Here is a 15,068-nt window from a genome sequence, read left to right on the forward strand (position 1 = left end):
TGAAGCTAAAAAAAAAATGAATCTGTCTACACGTTTTAATCACCTAAATTCCATGAGATAAAAAATAAGCTATCTCTCCTCATCTTATTCTTTGTTTCTCTATTACTCTGTATTTTTATTGTTCTTTATATATCCATATGGCTCCCTGTCCAAATAATCGTATATTTAATGTGTTTCCTACAAATAGAATATATAAAGCCTTTTCAAGATTTTGTGAATCATTTACAAAACAAAAAACATTGAAAAAAATACCAATACATTTAAACTAACAGATACTTAGAAGCATGTTGATGTTTCTGTTTGAACGACTGCTTCTTGGTCTAAGTACAAGTTCCTCATGAGCACAATTAAGTGTTCCGGAATTCCTATTCTTGGCAATGTTATCTATAATTTGTTATAAAACACAGGTAAACATCTTTCTGGTATTCTCTGCTTTCAGTCATGATCCATCTGACATCAGCAATGATACTGCTTCTTCCACGTCCTCTTCTGAATCCAGCTTGAATTTCTGACAGTTCCCTGTTGATATACTGCTGCAACCTCTTGTGAATTATCTTGAGCAAAATTTTACTTACATGTGATATTAATGATATTGATCAATAATTTCTGCATTCTGTTCGACCACCTTTCTTTAGAATGGGTGCAAATATGGATCTATTCCAGTCAGTTGACCAGGTAGCTGTCTTCCAAATTTCTTGGCTTAGATGAGTGAGCACCTCCAGCACTGCATCCATTTGTTGAAACATCTCAATTGGTATTCCGTCAGCTCCTGGAGACTTGTATTTTGCCAATGCCTTCAGTGCAGCTTGGACCTCTTCTTTCAGTACTATCGATTCTTGATCATCTGCTTCCTCCTGAAATAGCAGAACATCTACCAATTCTTTTTGGTACATTGACTCTGTGTATTCCTTCCATCTTCTTTTGATGCCTCCTGTGTTGTTCAGTATTTTCCCCATAGAATCCTTCAGTATTACAACTTGAGGCTTGAATTTTTTCTTCAGGTCTTTCAGCTTGAGAAATGCTGAGCATGTTGGTTTTCTATTTCCAGGGCTTTGCACACACATTTCATTATAAAACTTTGTCTTTTCTATCCGGTCTTTGAAATCTTCTGTTCAGCTCTTTTACTTCATCATTTCTTCCTTTTGCTTTAGCTACACTATGTTCAAGAGTAACTTTCAGAGTCTCTTCTGACATCCATTTTGGTCTTTTCTTTCTTTCCTTTATTTTTAATGACCTCTTGCTTTCTTCATATATGATGTCCTTGATATCACTCCACAATTTGTCTGGTCTTCAGTCATTAGTATTTGAATCCCCAAATCTATCCTTGAGATGGTCTCTAAATTTAGGTGGGAAATACTCAAAGTCATACTTTGGTTCTTGTGGACTTGTTCTAATTTTCTTCAAGTTGAGCTTGAACTTGCATATGAGCAATTGATGATCTGTTCCAGAATCAACCCCCTGGCTTTGCTCTGACAGATAATATTCAGCTTTTCCATTGTCTCTTTCCACAGATGTAGTTGATATGATTCCTGTGTATTATGTCTGGTAAGGTCGACTTGTATACTTGTCGTTTATGTTGTTGAAAAAAAGGTATTTGCAATGAAGAAGTTATTGGTCTTGCAAATTCTATCATGTGATCTCATTTCTATCACCAAGGCGATATTTTCCAACTGGCAATCCTTCTTGTTTCCAATTTTTTAATATTAATCATTAGTAATTATCAATGCATCTTGATTACATGTTTGATCAATTTCAGACTGCAGCAGTTGGTAAAAATCTTCAGTTTCTTCATCTTTGGCCTTTGTGGTTGGTGCCTAAATTTGAATAACAGTTACATTAACTGGTCTTCCTTACAGGCATATGGATGATATCCTATCATTGATAGCATTGTACTTCAGGATAGATCTTGAAATGTTCTTTATGATGATTAACGTGAAGCCATTCATCTTCAGTTTATATTCCTGGCTTAGTAGACCATGTAATTGTCTGATTCACAGTGGCCAAAACCAGTCCATTTCAGCTCACTAATGCATAGGATATCGATCTTTATACATTCCATTTCATTTTTGACAACTGCCAATTTTCCTAAATCCGTACTTAGTACATTCTATGTTCCAATTATTAATGGATGTTTGCAGCCATTTCTTCTCATTTTCAGTAGTGGCACACCAGCAAATGAAGGTCCAGAAAGCTGGACTCCATTCACATCATTAAAGTCGATTCTGCTTTGAGGAGGCAGATCTTCCCAGTGGTATTCTGAGTGCCTTCCAATCTGAGGGAATCATCTTCTGGCACTATGTCAGACAATGTTCTACTGCAATTCATAACGTTTTCACTGGTCAATTTTTTTCAGAAGTAGACTTTTGGGTCTTTCTTCCTAGTCTGTCTTAGTTTGGAAGCTCTGCTGAAACTTATCCACCAAGGGTGACCCTGCTGGTATTTGAAATACCGGTGGCAAATCTTCTATTATCACGGCACCACACAAGCCACCACAGGATGACAAACAGATAGACGTGGTGGATTTAAAGCCATGGGAAATAAAAATTATGTACAAATAAACATGGAACTTGGAAATTTTTATGAAAAACTTTAAGTAAAAAGTGGTACAGAAAATCAGATTTGTGAAGTATGGTAAAATGAATTAAAATTAAAATAAGCAAGTAAACGTGAGCTTTGGAACTGCACAAATTGGTTTGAATTCCATCTTTGCCACTTTGTAGCTGGTGTACTTTGTTAGGTTACAGCTACTTCACAAATTAGAGAATTAAGAAAACAATGAATGTAAGTAATAACTTGTTAGCATATGTTTATTTCTTAGCACTTAAAACTATGATTGTATTGATGAAATTGTGGTTTGGTGCTCTTTCTCTACTGCTACTCTTTATTACCATATATCAACAATTTTGTATGTATGTTCTTTTTGAAGCTATAAAAATTCCAATTATTCAAAAAAGATCAATCTAGATTTTTAGTACCACTGTTTCTTTCCTTTGAACATTATATCATGTTTCAGAAGTTTTGCTCATGTTGTAATTTATGCAGCTGATGATATTAGTAATATGAAACAACAGGAACATTTTCTCACCCTAGCTTTATCAAATTGTTTGTTTGCTTAATGGTCTAAGAAGGAACTAGTAACTTAAAATACATTTCATTCTACTTTATTTTCTCTATGTATTACTTTAATGATATCTAATTAGGAAATTGTATTTTGTCCAGAAAAAGTGGTTCGTGAATGGTATATAAGACAATAGTCATTTATCAGTTTAATCACGACATAGACTAAATGCTGAATATTGTTAGAAGTATAGGTTAATAGTCAAGAAATGACCTCTTGGGGACAGAAAATTAACAGCTTCTGGAATTAGGTTAAAAAAATAGATGTTGACAATGTTTGAACGAAACCCTGTGCAAATAAAATGCAGACAATCAAATAAAAACAAAACAAAACCCACTGCTGTCAAGTGGATTCCGACTCATAGTAACCCTCTAAGGCAGAGTAGAACTGCCTCATTGGGTTTCCAAGGCTGTAAATCTTTAAGGAAGCAGACTGCCATATCTTTCTCCAGCAGAGTGGCTGGTGGGTTCAAACAGCTGACCTTTTGAGTAGCAGTCAAGTGCTTTAACCTCTGTGCCACCAGGGCTCCTTGGACAATCAGACTTCTGAAATAGGCTTGAGAATATAAGATGAAAAATTGTATAGATAGAGCAAACTAAAGAATGCTATATATAAATGTGTTAAATCTTTATTTTGAAATTTGAAGCATTGCTTTCATTTATAACATTACTGTTTGCTTGCATTTGTAAAATCTTCTTTTGAAAAACTTTAGTTTGAAAATAATTTATTGAAGTTTTTTATACTGCTGAAAATAAAATTTGAATAAAAGCCATAACTTTCTATATTCAGAGCATTAAATTTAAGAATATTATTTGCATAGTATTTTCACTGCATGTAAAATTTTTGCAGTTTCTAGGTAATAGCCCCGCGAGCAAGCCGTCTTCACCCACAAGAACTTTATAGAAATGGAAGAATAAACTGGAGACACTAATAAAATAGCATTATTTTAAAAAAAAGTAACAAAAAAGGATAAAGAAAAACCTAACAACATGGCAAGAAATACAGAATCAAACATTCCAAACTAAAGGCTATTACAAGCTAATATACATCAATTTAATAAAAATATTATACTATCATTGTTGGTTTAACGTAAATAAAATTTATAGTGGGAGTGCATGCCTTAGTAATTTATTCATTTTTTTTCAATGATGCCGATAACTTCTCAAGGAAACCACTCTCATAATAAAGAGATAAATTACTAATTAACTATTTGAAACAAAATTATTATATTTCCAATGAGTGCTTCATCTCATAAATTCATTTTAAGTTAGAAAGTCACTTAAGAAAACGTAATACAGTTGATTAATGGGGAAATGTTATTTAATTATAGTGATTCAGTATGTATAAAAAGGAAGATTTTTCTTATAAAAAAGTCATGTATAGTGAGTTACCTGAAGAGTCACGTTGGGTCTATCAGAATGAGGATTTCAGATGATCCACAGGATTAATAAATATTTTAAAATGTTCAATAATTTGGTAGAAACTAATACGCTTGTCTACTTTCTGCAGTGTCAAAGCATATTTATTAACTATTATTACACTTACTGCATTTTACTGTTATTGTTCTATACACAGTTTTATCTCATATTTTCTTCTTCAAGGGCAGGAGCAACATCATTTTGGCCTATCCTAATTTCATAACAGATGTGACTGTTAATTCTGTACATGTGTACCGCTTTGCTTATGTCCCTGTGTGCAAACATTTAAGCACTCGACTACTAGCCAAAAGGCTGAACCCACACAGAGCGGCTTCAGAAGACAGGATTGCCGATCTGCTTCTGAAAGGTTGCAGCCTTGAAAACCCCATGAAGCAATTCTACTCTGAACACATGGGAATTGACTAGGCAGCAACCAACAACAACAACAACATACCTCTATACTTAGGCCCTTGTCTGGTAAAAGCCAAATCTGGTAGCTTTCCCTGCACCGGTCAGTAGAAGCCTGAATCATTTCCTTTGTTACCAATTTCTGGAAAGTCTCTCAGTGGCAGGACCATGAATTTCCGTGTGAGTTATAACTTCTCCTTACCCTCATTCTATTCAAGTTATTTATTCAAATTAGTCTCTAATTATCTTCCAATTACCTTTTATTTTTTTTCTTCCTAGGAGATGGATCTTGTCTCTAGAATCCTTGCCTTGATGGTTGTCTTAGTCATCTAGTGCTGCTACAACAGAAATACCACAAGTGGATGACTTTAACAAAGAGAAATTTATTTCTTCAAAATCAAGTAGGCTAAAAGTCCAAATTCAGGGTGTCAGCTCCAGGGGAAGTATTTCTCTCTCTCTGCCTTCTCATCAGTGTTCCCCCTGACTAGAAGCTTCTTGGCGCAGGGACCCTGGTCTAAAGGACGCGCTCTGCTTCAGGCACTGCTTTCATGATGGTATGAGGTCCCCCTGTCTCACTGCTCACTTCTGTCTTTTATATCTCAAGAGATTGCCTCAGGACACAATCCAGTCTTGTAGATCCAGTCCTGCCTTACTAACACAACTGCCACCCATCCTCCCTCATTAACATCATAGAGGCAGAATTTACAACATATAGGAAAATCACACAGTACCAGGAATCATGGCACAGCCAAACTGATATACACATTTTTGGGGGGACATAATTCAAACCATGACAATGTTGATGATCTCTTCTTATTTGTAACACTGTCACTATAGAAACTCAAATAGAAAAAATCCTATGTCATCTATTGTAGTTTGAGTAATGTTTTAGACTGTTGGCCTTTCCTTTTGAGGAAAGTAATCAGTCCTTTCCCTGATCATCTCTCCAAAACGTTCCTGATTTAGATATTTTCACCTCCATGGAAGTCCTTATATGATTTGAATAATATAAAGTTTTGTGAATTAATGAGTTAAAACTGTAAGTGAACAGATCATTTTTACTAATGTGTTTCTAAGGATTTCAGATTTGTCTGACAAAGATCACCCAGGACATAATGTTGGTTGGTAGTGAGAAAGAATGGAAGCAGAAATACAAGTTGAGTAATTATTGCGATGGTCTAAGTAGCGGATGACGAAGACCTAAGGCATGGCAGTAGATATAGAGATGAACACTAGAGAAAGTAGTAGGCGTAAATGAGATTATGTAGTGATACACTGAATGTTGCTGTAGAGAGTGAGAAAGAAATAATATGGGCCATCTCTTAGGTTTCTGAATTGGCCAACTTGATAACTGTAATATTACATACTGCGTGTTTGTTGTAGTGAAGAAAATGAAGGCTCTAAAGCATTTTCTATTCCTAAAAGCAAAAACTTAATAATTTAATATTAACATCTCCAACAAAGTAGTGGACTTTTATAGTTCTTCTTGCCGTTCTATGAGTTTTGCCTCACCTATTTTGACACTCTGTTGTTAGGTGCACACGCGTTTAGGGTTGTTATGTCTTCTTGGAAGATTGATCCCTTTTTATCATCATTTAATGTTACTTTTCCTTAATAATTTTCTTCATTCTGAAGTCTGCTTTGTCTGAAATTAATGTGACTCATGCAGTTTTCTTTTCATTAGTGTAAGCATTCTATATCTTCCTTTGTCTATTTACTTTTCAATATATTGGAGTCTTTATATTTAAAGTAGGTTTCTTATAGACAGTATATGGATTTTATTATTTTTTTATCCACTCTTAAATGAGGTCAATACTTTTCTTTTAGTAATTGATAAATTAAAAGAATGGATAATCAGTAAAAATATAATTAATCTCAATAGTACTATCGTTTAACTTCATCTAAATGATATATGTAGATAAATCCATCCAACAGCAGCAGAATACTCTATCTTCTCAAGGCCACAAGGAACAGAATCCAAGATAGACCATATTCTGATTCATAAAACAACACATTTTAATTGGTGCATGTAGACCCTTCAGATTTGAAGCGATTGTTAATATATTTGGATTAATATCTACCATATGTGTAAATGTTTCTTTTTTTTTAATCCAATCTGCCACTCTCTGTCTCTTTATTGGTGCATTTAGTCCATTTACATTCAGCGTAATTATTGATAGGTATGAGTTTAGTGCTGTCATTTTGATGTCTTTTTTTGCGTGTTGTTTACAGTTTCTTTGTTCCACTTAATTTTCTGCACTGAGTTGTTTTTCTTTATGAATTTTTTTTCATCTTTTTCATTGTGGTTGATTTTGTCTTTGCTGACTCTTTATATTTTTCTAGTTTTCTATTTTAATTTGTAGGGTTGTTAGTTTCCTTTGTGGTTACCTTAATATTTACCCCTATTTTTCTAAGTTTATACCAGTCTTTTATTTCTTTGCATTGCCTTGACTTCCTCTCCAAATGAAAAATCTATGTTTACATTTTTTAAGTCCCTCTTTTTTGTATTAATGTTGTCATCTTTTACATACTGACATCTGTTTCACTATTTTCAGTGTTTTAGCTTTGATTTACTTTTATGACTTCCCTCTCTGAGCTGATATCTGGTTGCTCTGTCCTGTGTTCTAGTCTTGGGTTTTCATCTGATGTTATTGATTTTCTAACTGGAGGACTCCCTTTAGTATTTCTTGTAATTTTGGTTTGGATTTTTCAAATTCCCTAAACTTCTGTTTATCTGGAAATGCCCTAATTTCACCATCATATTTGAGAGACAGTTTTTTGCTGAGTATATAATTCTTGGCTAGCAATTTTTTTTTTTTCCTTCAAGGTTTTATATGTGTCATCCCATTGCCTTCTCGCCTGCATGGTTTCTGCTGAGTAGTCCGAGCTTATTCTTATTGACTTGCCTTTGTAGATGACTTTTCGTTTAACCCTAGCCACTCTTAAAATTCTCTCTTTATCTTTGGTTTTGGCAAGTTTGATTATAATATGTCTTGGTGACTTTCTTTTAGGATCTACCTTATGTGGAGTTCGATGAGCATCATGGATAGATATCTTCTCATCTTTCACGGTATCAGGGAAGTTTTCTGCCAACAAATCTTCAACAATTCTCTCTGAATTTTCTGTTATCCTCCCCTGTTCTGGTACTCCAATCACTCATAGGTTATTCCTCTTGATAGAGTCGCACATACTTCTTAGGGTTTCTTCATTTTTTTTAAATCCTTTTATCTGATTTTTCCTCAGATAAGTTGGTATCAAGTGCTTTATCTTCAATCTCACTAATTCTGACTTGCATTGCCTCAATTCTGCTCCTATGACTTTCTATTGACTTGTCTAATTCTGCAATTTTATTGTTAATCTTATAGATTTCTGATTGCTGTCTCTCTATGGATTCTTGCAGCCTTTTAAATTTGTCATTATGCTCTTCTCTAATCTTTTTAATTTCCTCTGTTATGTGTTCTGCGTTTTGTTTAATTCCCTTCCTAATTTCTTGAAGAGTTCTGTATATTAATCTTTTGTATTCTGCCTCTGGTAATTCCAAGAAATTTTCCTCCTCTGGAAAATTTCTAGATTCTTTATTTTGGGAGCTTGCTGAAGCCATCATGGATTGCCTCTTTATGTGATTTGATATTGACTGTTGCCCCTGAGCCATCAATAAGTTATTATATTTATTTTATGTTTGCTTACTGTGTCCTAGCTTCTTGTTTTGTTTTGATATGCCCAAATAGGCTGCTTGTATGAGCTAATTTGATTATTGGCACCTTTGAAGCTCTATGTCCTGTCACCAGGTGGTTAGTTCTGTTACCAGGTATGTGAGCTCAGGAGTCTGCCCACTCCTCCTGTACGAATTCGGCTCAGGAGCCCAGGTAGATAGCTACTAAGTGTGTGGTGTAGGCTCTCACTTACAGTCCTAGACAGGCATGGGTGATTGGTGTAGGCACAAGCATCTGGCTGCAGCAGGGGGACACACTCAGCAAGGCAGGGGGCTGACGGCCACCCCCGAGTGTCCAGGAGGAAGGCATGTCCCCTAGAGTGCGTAGGTAGGTGGGTTTTGCAGCGGGACTATGAACACTTAATGCTGTTGGCTGTAAGGACTGGAGGGCACCTCTTATTCATGGGACCCTATCGCAGATGGCTAGGTGTTGTGGGTGGAGCCACCAGTCCTCAGCTCCTTGATGTGGGTAGATGAAGACCCTGCTTAATGGGCAGAGCAGTCTCAAATATCAAGAACCTGCCACTTCACAGCTGAAACAGTTGAAGTTAGATTTATGGTATATACCCTGTAGTACTGCAGTAATGAGGGCCTATGCTGTTAAGATGGGTCCACACAAGTTTATGCAGGTGGGAAGGCATTCAAAGTCTCTGGATCCCTTATGCCTGTGCCTAGGCAAAGGAGCTATGCCTACCTGGTTTCCTGGCTTAGGTGAGCTGGCAGTTTATTTTTTCCCCTGTTTGTTAATTTGTTCACTCTCCAAGGCAGGAAAAATGGCTCCAGGAGTGTGATGGATCCTACTTCTGGCCCAGGGGACTGGGCAGTTGCTGAAGCCGGTCCAGGGCCCAGTGCAGAGTGGAGAGCAGGGAGGTAAATTGGAGAGAGGTTTTTGCCTAAGGGGGTGTTTTTATCCATGTGGTAAACCATACACAAGTACTTATCTTTTGCCAATGAGGGCTGCTTCTCACTGGTTCTGGGTGGCCGTGTAGACTCTCTTGCACTATGTCTCTCCTGGTGTGGAAAACGCACCTCCTGAGCATCGCTGCTTGCCTGCCTTACTGCTCACCCACGAGCTGCTCAGGCCTGAAGGGCTTAGGCTCTTGCCAGGTCAGGTCTGGCAACTCCCTGTTGCTTGCGAACCATCTCTCCTTTCCCCTGCCGCTCAGTCTGGTTCCTCAACTCTGCCTTTGATGTTCAGGGCTCCCAGATTGCCATATATAATCTAATCACTTATTTTCTCAGGTCTTTGTTGTAAGAGGGTCCACCGGAAGCATCTGACTACTCTGCCATCTTGGCCCTACCTCTAAATGTTTCCTATTTATTGTATCTATTCTTTGTTTCTTTTCTTTCTTTACTTATTTACCTGATTTTAATTGAGACTATTATGCTAACAGTTATCTCCTCACTTAGCAAATCAATTATGTTTTTTTTGTTTTTAAATACTAAGTGAATGACCTAGAATTTGCTGACCAAAATTTGACAGTCCAAACCCACCAGCCACTTCAAGGGAGAAAACTGTGGCAGTCTACTTCCATAGAGATTATAGCCTTGAAAACTCTATGGGACACTTCTACTCTGTTCTATAGGGTTGCTATGAGCACATAACAAAAACAAGAACAAAGTTTACAGTGTAGATTCTTAACTAATCTAAGTCCTATCATTTTGTCATACTATGGTGTCTTGTGCATAGCTGTGATGCTGGAAGCTATGCCACCAGTATTTCAAATACCAGCAGGAACACTCATGGTGGACAAGTTTCAGTGGAGCTGTCAAACTAAGACATTCTAGGAAGAAGGACCTGATGATCTACTTCTGGAAAAAATAAAATAAAATAAAACAAGATAAAATCTTATGGATAGCAGTAAAACATTGTCTGATATAATGCCAGAAGATGAGCCACTCCAGTTGGAAGGCACTCAAAATACAACTGGGGAAGAGCTGCTTCCTCAGAGTAGAGTCAACGTTAGTGACATAGATGGAGTAAAGCTTTCAAAACCTTCGTTTAATGATGTGGCATGGGTTAAATGATAAAAAGCAGCTCCAAAAATACATCAGTAATTGGAATTTGGAAAGTACAAAGTATGACTCAATGAAAACTGGAAGTCATCAAAAATGAAATGAAACTTGAAGTTTGATATCCTAGGCATTAGTGAGCTAAAATGGACTGGTATTGGTCATTTTCAATAAGATAATTACAGGGTCTACTATGCTGGAAGGACAAATTGAGGTGGAAAGGCATCACATTCATCATTAAAAATATTTCAAGATCTATCGTGAAGTAAATTGCTGTGACTGATAGGAAAATATCCTTAAGCCTACAACGAAGATCAGTTAATATGACTATTATTCAAATTTGTGCACCCTACACTAATGGCAAAGATGAAGAAATTGAATAGATTTACCAACTTATGCAGTCTGAAATTGATTATATTATACATGCAATGAAGATATGTTGATATTTACTGGTGATTGGAATGTGAAAATTTTGAAAGAAAGAAGAAGAAGCAGTAGTTGGAAAATACAGCATTGGTGATAGAAACAACTCTGGAGATCACGTGATAGAATTCTGTAAGACCAACAGTTGTTCATGGGAAATACTTTTTTTTCAAGAACATAAATTATGACTATACACGTGGACCTGGCATGATGGAATAATAAGAATCAAATCAACTACATCTATGGAAAGAGACAATAGAGAAGCTCAATATAATCAGAACAAGGCCAGGGGTTGACTGTGGAACAGGCTTCCAATTGCTCATATGAAAGTTCAAGTTGAAGTTGAAGAAAATGGAAACAAGTTCACGAGAGGCAACGTACAACATTGAGTTTGTGCTGCCTGAATTTAGAGACCATCTCAAGTATAGATTTGATTGACTGAAGAACAGAAGAGTAGTGGGATGACATCAAGGACATAGTAAATGAAGAAAGCAAAAAGTCATTAAGAAGATAGGAAAGAAAGAAAAGACAAAAATGGATGTCAGAAGAGATTCTGAAATTATCTCTTGAACATAGAGTACCTAAAGCAAAAGAAAGAAATGATGAAAAGAGCTGACCAAAAGATTTCATAGGGCAGCTCAATGAGACAAAATATTGTAATAAAATGCACAAAGATCTGGAGTTAGAAAACCAAAAAGGAAGAATACACTCGACATTTCCCATGCTGAATGAACTGAAGAAAATAAATATTGAAGGATTCTGTAGGCAAAATGTTGAACAACACAGGAAGTATCAAAGAACATGGAAGGAATACACATAGTCACAGTACCAAAAAGAATTGGTCAATGTTCAACTATTTTAGGAGGTAGCAAATGATCAAGAACCAATGGTACTTAAGAAAGAGGGCCACACTGCACTGAAGATATTGGTGAAAAACAAGGCTCCAGGAACTGATGCAATACCAATACAGATGTTTCATCAAACAGATGCAATATTGGAAGCACTCACCTGTCTATGCCTATTTCAAAGGAAGGTGATCCTCCTGAAAGTGGAAAGTATTGAACAATGTCATTAATTTCACAAGTAAGTAATATTTTGCTGATGATAATGCAAAAATTGTTGCAGCAGTACATTGACAGGGAACTGCCAGAAACTCAAGCCAATGCCAGAAAGGGATGTGGAATGAAGGTTATCATTGCTACTGTACAATGGATCTTGGCTGAAAACAGAAAATACCAGACAGATGTTTACCTGTGTTTTACTGACTATGTAAAGTCATTTAACTGTGTGAATCATAACAAATTATGGATAACATTGTGAAGAATGTTAATTCCAAAACACATAATTGTGCTCCTGCAGGATCTATACATAGACCAAAAGAAGTCATTCAAACAGAATAAGGGATACTGTGTGATTTAAAATGAGAAAGTGTGTGCATCAGGGTTGTATCTCTTCACTATATTTGATTTTTATGCTAATCAAATAATCTGAGAAGCTGAACTATATGAAGAATAACATGGAGTCATGATTGGTGGAATACTAATTAAACACCTGAGATATGAGATGTCACAACTTTGCAGAAAGTGAAGAGACCTTTTAGCACTTATTGATGAAGATCAAGGACTACAGCCTTCAGTATGGATTACATATCAATAGACAGAAAAAAAAAAATCCTCACAACTGGACCAATAACCAACACAATGATAAAAAAAGAAAATACTGAAGCTGTCAAGAATTTCATTTTACTTGGATCCACAGTCAACACCCATGGAAGCAGCAGTCAAGAAATCAAGCGATACATTGCGTTGGGCAAATCTGCTGCAAAAGACCTCTTTAAAGGGTTAAAAAGTAAAGATGTCACTTTGATGACTAAGGTAGGCCTGGCCCAAGCCATGGTCTTTTCAGTCACCTCATACGCATGCAAAACTGTACAATGAAAATGGAAAACTGAAGAAGAACTTACACATTTAAATTACAAATGTTGAGCAAGAATATTGGAAATATCATGGACTACCAGAAGAATGAACAAATTTGTCTTGGAAGTAGTACAGCCAGAATGCTCCTTAAAAGAATCCTTAGGAAGGCTAGGCTTTGTCTTATGTATTTTGGACATGTTATTAGGAGGGACTAGTCCCTAGAGAAGGACGTCATGCTTTGTAAAGCAGAGGGTCATCGAAAAAGAGGAAGACCCTCAATGAGATAGATTGACTTAGTGGTTGCCACAATGTGCTCAGACATAGCAGTCATTGTCAGAATGGCACAGGACTGGGCAACTTTTCCTTCTGCTATACATGGAATCTCTATGAGTGGGAACTGACTGGATGGCACTTATCAACAAAAACAATTGTCTTTTTCGTCTCTTTCTGGTACTCTAGTTATTCATATGTTAGGTCTTTTCTCTCTCTCTTTTTTTTTTTTTTACAGTAATTGGGAGTTCTGTTACTTTTTTACTTGTCTTTTCTTTAATTTTTCTCATGTTTCTCTCTTGGATTTCATTTGGGAAGTTTGAGAACAAAAGATAGAGTTAGTGTTGTGTGCTCCTTAAGTTCAACAAAATAATCAGCTAAGAGGAAATTTGCATTGGTACCTTATATACAAGTTAACGACTTGAATATTGAGATTGTAATAATATCATATTGTGCTATTGAAATAATTTGTTGCTGTTAGGTGCAGTTGAGTTACCTCTGACTCATAGGGACCTTATGCATGACAGAAGAAAACCCTGGCTTTTTCTGTACCATCCTTAAAATTGTTGCTATATTTAAGCCCACTGTTGCAGCCATTGTGTTAATCCATTTCATTGAGGGTCTTCCTCTTTTTTGCTGGCCTCTGCTTTTCCAACCATGATATCCTTTTCCAGGGATATGTCCCTCCTGATAACATGTCTAAAATACATAAGACAATTTTGTGGACTTGGGAAGAAATTAGAGACAAAAACATTTTTTTTTTAAATATTTTATTGTATTTCAGGTGAAGGCTTACAGAACAAATAGTTTCTCATGAAACAGTAGTACACATGTTGTTTTATGACATTGGTTAACAATCCCACAACATATTAACCCTCTAAATTCTCAACCTTTTTTTTTGGTGAAAATACACATAGCCAAAGATACACCGTTTCAAAAATTTCTACATACATTGACTACGCTCTTCCAATTGTGCTGTTATTCTTACTTAAGACGAAGGCTTACAGAACAAAATAGTTTCTCATTTAACAGTTCCTACAAATGTTGCCCTATGACAATGGTTAACAATCTCACAACACATCAACAATATCCTTACTCAACCTTGGGTTCCCTATCACCAGCTTCCCTGTCCCGTTCTGCCTTCTGGCCCTTGTCACTGGACTCCTGTACCTCATTAGTCTCATTTGGTTTTACGGGGCTGTCCACTCCCAGGCTGAACAGTGAACCTCGGAGGTAACTTCACCACTGAGCTAAAAGGGTGTCTGGAGGCCATACTCTTAAGGTTTCTCCAGTCTCCTTTAGGCCAGTAAATCTGGTCTTTCTTTTATGAGTTAGAATTAGGCTCTACATCCTTCTCCAGCTCTGTCCAGAATCCTCTGTTGTGATCCTAGTCAGAGCAGTCAGTGGTGATAGCTGGGCACCCTCTAGCTGTACTGGACTCAGTCTGGTAGAGGCCTTGGTAGCTGTGGACAATTAATCTTTTGGACTAATCTTTTCCTTGTATACTGTTCTCTTCATTCTCCCTTGCTCCCGAAGGGATGAGACCAGTGGAGTATCTTAGATGGTCACGCACAGGCTTTTAAGACCCCAGACACTACTCACCAATGTAAAATGTAGAGCATTGTCTTTATAAGCTGTGTCATGCCAATTGAGCTAGATGTTCCCCGTAGAGATAAAAACATTTTGAGAGAGAAAAAAAGATACATTTTTCTACAAATATAGTATTTTTCAGAGCTATAATTAAAAATCTTAAAGATATTTTAGAATACAGAAGTATCTTCCTAAGCAAT

Source organism: Trichechus manatus, unplaced genomic scaffold, assembly GCF_000243295.1.
Source record: "Trichechus manatus latirostris isolate Lorelei unplaced genomic scaffold, TriManLat1.0 scaffold00034, whole genome shotgun sequence".
Classification (NCBI taxonomy): domain Eukaryota; kingdom Metazoa; phylum Chordata; class Mammalia; order Sirenia; family Trichechidae; genus Trichechus; species Trichechus manatus.